This window comes from Triticum urartu, chromosome 6, assembly GCF_003073215.2.
Source record: "Triticum urartu cultivar G1812 chromosome 6, Tu2.1, whole genome shotgun sequence".
Taxonomy (NCBI): Eukaryota; Viridiplantae; Streptophyta; class Magnoliopsida; order Poales; family Poaceae; genus Triticum; species Triticum urartu.
The window spans coordinates 462,291,944-462,298,878 of NC_053027.1; positions in this window are offsets into that span (position 1 = coordinate 462,291,944).

A 6,935-nucleotide genomic window follows, 5' to 3' on the forward strand; every position below is an offset into this window, starting at 1 on the left:
TGCTTGGCTTGTCATCGGGGTTGTGCATGATTTAAATATTTTGTGTGGTGAAGATGGAGCATAGCCAGACTATATGATTTTGTAGGGATAACTTTCTTTGGCCATGTTATTTTGAGAAGACATAATTGCTTTGTTAGTATGCTTGAAGTATTATTATTTTTATATCAATATGAACTTTTGTCTCGAATCTTTCGGATCTGAATATTCATAAGACAATTAAGAAGAATTACATTAAAATTATGCCAAGTAGCACTCCGCATCAAAAATTCTATTTTTATCATTTACCTATTCGAGGACGAGCAGGAATTAAGCTTGGGGATGCTTGATACGTCTCCAACGCATCTATAATTTTTGATTGCTCCATGCTATATTATCTACTGTTTTGGACATTATCGGGCTTTATTATCCACTTTTATATTGTTTTTGGGACTAACCTATTAACCGGAGGCCCAGCCCAGAATTGCTGTTTTTGCCTGTTTTAGGGTTTTGAAGAAAAGGAATATCAAACGGAGTCCAAACGGAATGAAACCTTCGGGAATGTGATTTTCTCAACGAACAAGACCCGGGAGACTTGGACCCTACGTCAAGACAAAAAAGAGGAGGCCACGAGGTAGGGGGCGCGCCGACCCCCCCCCCCCCCGGCGCGCCCTCCACCCTCGTGGGCCCCCTGTTGCTCCACCGATGTACTCCTTACTCCTATATATACCGACGTACCCCCAAACGATCAGATACGGAGCCAAAAACCTAATTCCACCACCGCAACTTTCTGTATCCACGAGATCCCATCTTGGGGCCTGTTCCGGAGCTCCGTCGGAGGGGGTATCGATCACGGAGGGCTTCTACATCAACACCATAGCCTCTCCGATGAAGTGTGAGTAGTTTACCTCAGACCTACGGGTCCATAGTTATTAGCTAGATGGCTTCTTCTCTCTTTTTGGATCTCAATACAATGTTCTCGCCCTCTCTTATGGAGAACTATTCGATGTAATCTTATTTTTGTGGTGTGTTTGTTGAGACCGATGAATTGTGGGTTTATGATCAAGTCTATCTATGAACAATATTTGAATCTTCTCTGAATTCTTTTATGTATGATTGGTTATCTTTGCAAGTCTCTTCGAATTATTAGTTTGGTTTGGCCTACTAGATTGATCTTTCTTGCAATGGGAGAAGTGCTTAGCTTTGGGTTCAATCTTGCGGTGTCCTTTCCCAGTGACAGTAGGGGCAGCAAGGCACATATTGTATTATTTCCATCGAGGATAACAAGACGGGGTTTTCATCATATTGCATGAGTCTATCCCTCTACATCATGTCATCTTGCTTAAGGCGTTACTCTGTTTTTAACTTAATACTCTAGATGCATGCTGGATAGCGGTCGATGAGTGGAGTAATAGTAGTAGATGCAGGCAGGAGTCGGTCTATTTGTCTCAGACGTGATTCCTATATACATGATCATACCTAGATATTCTCATAACTATGCTCAATTCTGTCAATTGCTCAACAGTAATTTGTTCACCCACCGTAGAATACTTATTCTCTCGAGAGAATCCACTAGTGAACCTATGGCCCCCGGGTCTATCTTCATCATATTAATCTCCTACTACTTAGTTATTTCCTTTGCTTTTTTACTTTGCCTTTATTTTACTTTGCATCTTTATCACAAAAATACCAAAAATATTATCTTATCATATCTATCAGATCTCACTCTCGTAAGTGGCCGTGTAGAGATTGACAACCCCTATTCGCGTTGGTTGCGAGGATTTATTTGTTTTGTGCAGGTACGAGGTACTCGCCCGTAGCCTCCTACTGGATTGATACCTTGGTTCTCAAAAACTGAGGGAAATACTTATGCTACTTTGCTGCATCATCCCTTCCTCTTCGGGGAAAACCAACGGAGTGCTCAAGAGGTAGCAGGCCTTCTTTGGGCCGTCGGGTCAATGGGCCTTCTACGTCCTGTAGGATCCATGGGCCTTCTACGGGCCGTCTCATCTATGGGCCTTGTACGGGCCGTATAAGGGGCCGTAAACGGGCTAGAGTGGAAATCGTACGTTTTATGGGCTAACCATAACGAGCCGTTAATAGGCCGTATTTGATGATGCTATGAAAATGGCCCGACAGATTAACGGGCCACAAACGGGCCGACTGTATCCACGGGCTGAATTTGGCCCACAAGCAGAAAAGGCCAATAACGGGCCGTAAGTATCCGAATGCTAGAAATGAGCCCAAGAATAAATGGGCCCTCAGAAGGCCGAAAGGTAACACGGGCTGGAAACGACCCAATAGAATAATGGGCCGCTAATGGGTATAAAGCGATACACTGTTCATTACGGGTCAGTTTAACCACGGGCCATTAATGGGCCAAGAGTTATAAAGGGACTCATATGGGCCGAAATACGTCATGGGCCATACATGGGCCGGAAGTTAAAACGGGCTGGAATTATATTGGACGGCCCAGATGACGCTACTGGGCCTAATTTGGATAGGCCGTAAACGGGCCCTGGGTTAGCGGGCTGTAAATGGGCTATATGCGAACAGGTCGTTAACAGGCTTGCCGTGGGCCGGCCCGCCACCTTTTGACCAAGTCAAACGGGCCGACCTTTTCACGGGAATGGGCCTTTGTTGGGTCGTGCCACGTGTCAACGTATCATAGGCGCTTTGGGTCCAATGAGTCGATGACATCTGTCCCAACAGTGAGCCGACACATGTTTCCTCCAGCCAATGATGATTTTACACGTGAAAAATCCCCATTGGTCAGGGCTGTTAACGGTTATCGGATCCAAAACCGGACCTGATAGCTTAACGACGTTCCGTTACGGTGGATGCCACGTGTCGATCACTCTTGACGAAAGCACTTCTGTGACGCGTGATTTATCTCATCGAAGTGGACACTTCCGTGATGATAATTTTGGTAATGTCATGGAACACTTGTACGACATCACAGGTATGACTATCTTGATTCTGTCATAAAATTGTCATGGATGTACATGCATGACAGAAAACGTGACCTACTGTGACAAACACGTATCATCACGGAAGTGTATTTTTTTGTAGTGCACCATGCCTACCTATTATGGCATTTCCATAGCGATTCCAAGATATATTGCCATGCAACTTCCACCGTTTCGTTTTATTATGACACATATCATCATTGTCATATTGCTCTGCATGATCATATAGTTGACATAGTATTTGTGGCTCCGGCATTGTTCATATTTTTTGTAGATTTCACGCTAGATCATTGCACATCCCGGTACACTACTAGAGGCATTCACATAGAGTCATATTTTTGTTCTAGTATCGAGTTGTAATTTTCTTTTAAGCTATAAGTAAATAGAAGTGTGATGATCATTATTATTGGAGCATTGTCCCATGTGAGGAATGAAAAAAAGAGAGAGGCCAAATAAGCCCAAAAAAAGAGGCTGAAGTGCCCAACAAAAAAAGAGAGAAAAGAAAAAAACGAGAGAAAAAGAGAGAAGGGACAATGTTACTATCATTTTTCCACACTTGTGCTTCAAAGTAGCACCATGTTCTTCATGATAGAGAGTCTCCTATTTTGTCACTTTTATATATTACTAGTGGGAATTTTTCATTATAGAACTTGGCTTGTATATTCCAATGATGGGCTTCCTCAAATGCCCGAGGTCTTCATGAGCAAGCAAGTTGGATGTACACCCACTTAGTTTTTCTTTTGAGTTTTCATACACTTATAGCTCTAGTGCATTCGTTGCATGGCAATCCCTACTCCTTGCATTGATATCAATTGATGGGCATCTCCATAACTCGTTGATTAGCCTCGTCAATGTGAGACTTTCTTCTTTTTTGTCTTCTCCACACAACCTCTAACATCGTATTCTATTCCACCCATAGTGCTATATCTATGGCTTACGCTCATGTATTGCATATGATCATGTATATAGGCATCATGTCCGAGACAAGTAGGCCGATTCCTTCCCAAATCTACTACTATCACTCCACCCATCGACCACTATCTAACATGCATCTAGGGTATTAAGCTAATAAAAACAGAGTAACGCCTTAAGCAAGATGACATGATGTAGAGAAAGTAAACCCAAGCAATATGAAAAAACATCCTTTTATCCTTAATGGCAACAATACAAATATATTTCATGTCCCTTTCTGTCACTGGGATTGAGCACCGCAAGATTGAACCCATCACAAAGCACCTCTCCCTCTGCAAGAAAAATCAATCTAGTTGGCCAAACTAAATAATAGATCAAAGAGAAATTCAATGCTATAATAATCATGCATAAAATAATTTAGAAAAGACTCAATTAGTATTCATGAATAATCTGATCATAAACCCACAATTCATCGGATCCGAACAAACACACCGCAAAAGAAGATTACATTGGATAGAACTCCAAGAACATCGAGGAGAACATTGTATTGAAGATCAAAGAGAGAGAAGAATTCATTTAGCTACTAGCTATGGACCCGTAGGTCCGTGGTGAACTACTCATGCATCATCGGAAGGGCAGCAAGGATGATATAGAAGCTCTCCATGACCGAATCCCCCTCCGACAGGGTGCTGGAAAAGGCCTTCGGATGGGATCGCGGAAGAACAAAAACTTGAGGCGGCGGAAAAAGTGTTTCGGGTGGCTCTCTGGTATAATGGGAATATTTGGGAGTTTATAGGGGTGGAATTAGGTCAGGAGGTGCCATGAGGGGCCCACAAGCCTGGGTGCACCTCCCCTTGGGCGCGCCCCCTGAGCTTGTTGCTCCCACGTGACTCCACAGGTCTTCTCCTGAACATTCATGGGTCCCTTCTGGTCCAGAAAAAATTAATCCAAAGTTTTTTCTCCATTTCGACTCTATTTGATATTTATTTTCTGAACAGCAAAAAACAAGCAAAAACAACAACTGGCACTAGGTACAAGGTTAATAGGTTAGTCCCAAAAATGATATAAAATTGCATATAATTGCATATAAAACATCCAAAATTGATACTATAATAGCATGGAACAATAAAAAATTGTTGATACTCTCACCTCGATGTAATCTCTAATTGAACATGGTGTTTGATGTTATATATTATTATCCAGTGATGTGTTGGATCTCTGTTATGTTTGAGTAGTTTCTTTTTTTCCGATGGGTTCATTGTGATATGCTATAGTTGATATGAGTTGTATGTTATTATGGTGTTGTCCTATGGTGCCTACATTTTCGAGCACACATGTGGGATTCACACTGTAGGGTGTTGCAATATGTGATTGATTTGCTTATGGTGGGTTGCGGGAGTGATAGAAACCTAAACACTAGTTCGTGAGTTATTGCATATAGGATTAAAGGGGACCTTAGAACTTAATGCTATGTTTAGATTTTACCTTAATGAATTTTTGGTACTTGCGGATACTTGCTAGAGTTCCAATCATAAGAATGTATGGTTCCAAGTACAGATATCATGTTAGCGTAGGCCTCCCCCGTATAAAAAACTGCAATAGATGGTTATCACTGTCATTTCATATCCAATTGCCTAGGGACAATCCTTTTCTTTATTATTCTTCCAAAATCCTTTTCTTTATTGTTCTTTTATTCAAACAACACCTAACTTTTATTCCCACGCTCTTTATATTCTTGCAAAGCTATCTTTCCTTTCCCGCAAAGTGGTTTTATTTCTTATTCTAGGTAAAACAAATGTTAAGTGTGTTTAGAGTTGTATTGGTGGTTGACAGAACTTGAGAGAATATTAATTCTATATGTAGCTCCTCGTTGGGTTCGACACTGTTACTTATCGAAAAGGCTACAACTGATCCCCTACACTTGTGGGTTATCAACATCGTCCTAACAAAATTAATTGGCTATGGTTATGGGCACTATTATAGAAGTTGCAACACAAGCATTTCAGATTTCATTTTGAATTTTGGGAATTTTGTGAATTTATTTTGTCAGGGAACCAAAATAAAGCTAATTCAGTCTAATTCATCAAAAAATCGTTCATTCAAAACCACTTGCTCTATCCGAGTGGTAAGAACATGAAAATATTTATGTCAAGTCGATGACGGAACTCCTATACAAAGCCTTTTCCCTTTTGTTGTTTATTTTTAAAATTTTGGATTAAAAACCCATTTTTTTTGTTCATTCAATTGGATTCCATAATAAAACAAACTAGACTACAAAAACCTGAGCAAAAATACTGAATGGAGCTTGGCGCAAAGAAGCTTGAGTGAATTACCAAGGAGTTTATGTCCCAGTTTAGATGGTGTGGCACTGATAAACTTCAGATTGTTGAGTGGGTCTTATTTAGCATGTTGTTCTTACTTAGTCCGTGGTTTAATACTTCCCTCCTATTGGCAAGATCAAAGCTTTGATTTCTTTGTAATAAAAATGTATGAAGATTGACTATATACATCTTAGGATGGGGATCTTCAATTAATAAACGTTGTCATTATCTAAATAAACATATTGCATTTTATTTCAAAACCACTTCATATATTGATAAAGAAAAGGTAATACTACATAATTCGTCACATGGGACAATACGCCCCTACCAATAACCCATTGGATCTTGAAATAAGACATAATTCAGCAATCTCATGAGCGACCCTATTTAATCTTAACAAAAGAAAATTGTTGTAGAAGTTGGGAGACCCCAAAGCCTCTTTCTTGAAATCAATGAGAGTCGGGTTGTCTAAAGGGTTGCCATTCTCCAAGATGATGAGATTATGCATGAAGATATCCACATAGAGGCCCGCCAAACAGGCACAGAGTTCACCACCAACTCCCACACTAGCAAAACCTTCACCCGCAAGGGATCGTGCATCAACATTGATCTTGATCATTCCTGTAAAGGGTGCCTCTAAGGCATTAAATTATCAAACAAACATGGAAGCAATAACCTGGTCCATAATTGGTTGCCCTTTATCGAGGCAAGAATGAACAATTTCTTTAGATACTCCCATGAAAGGCGTCCACAGATT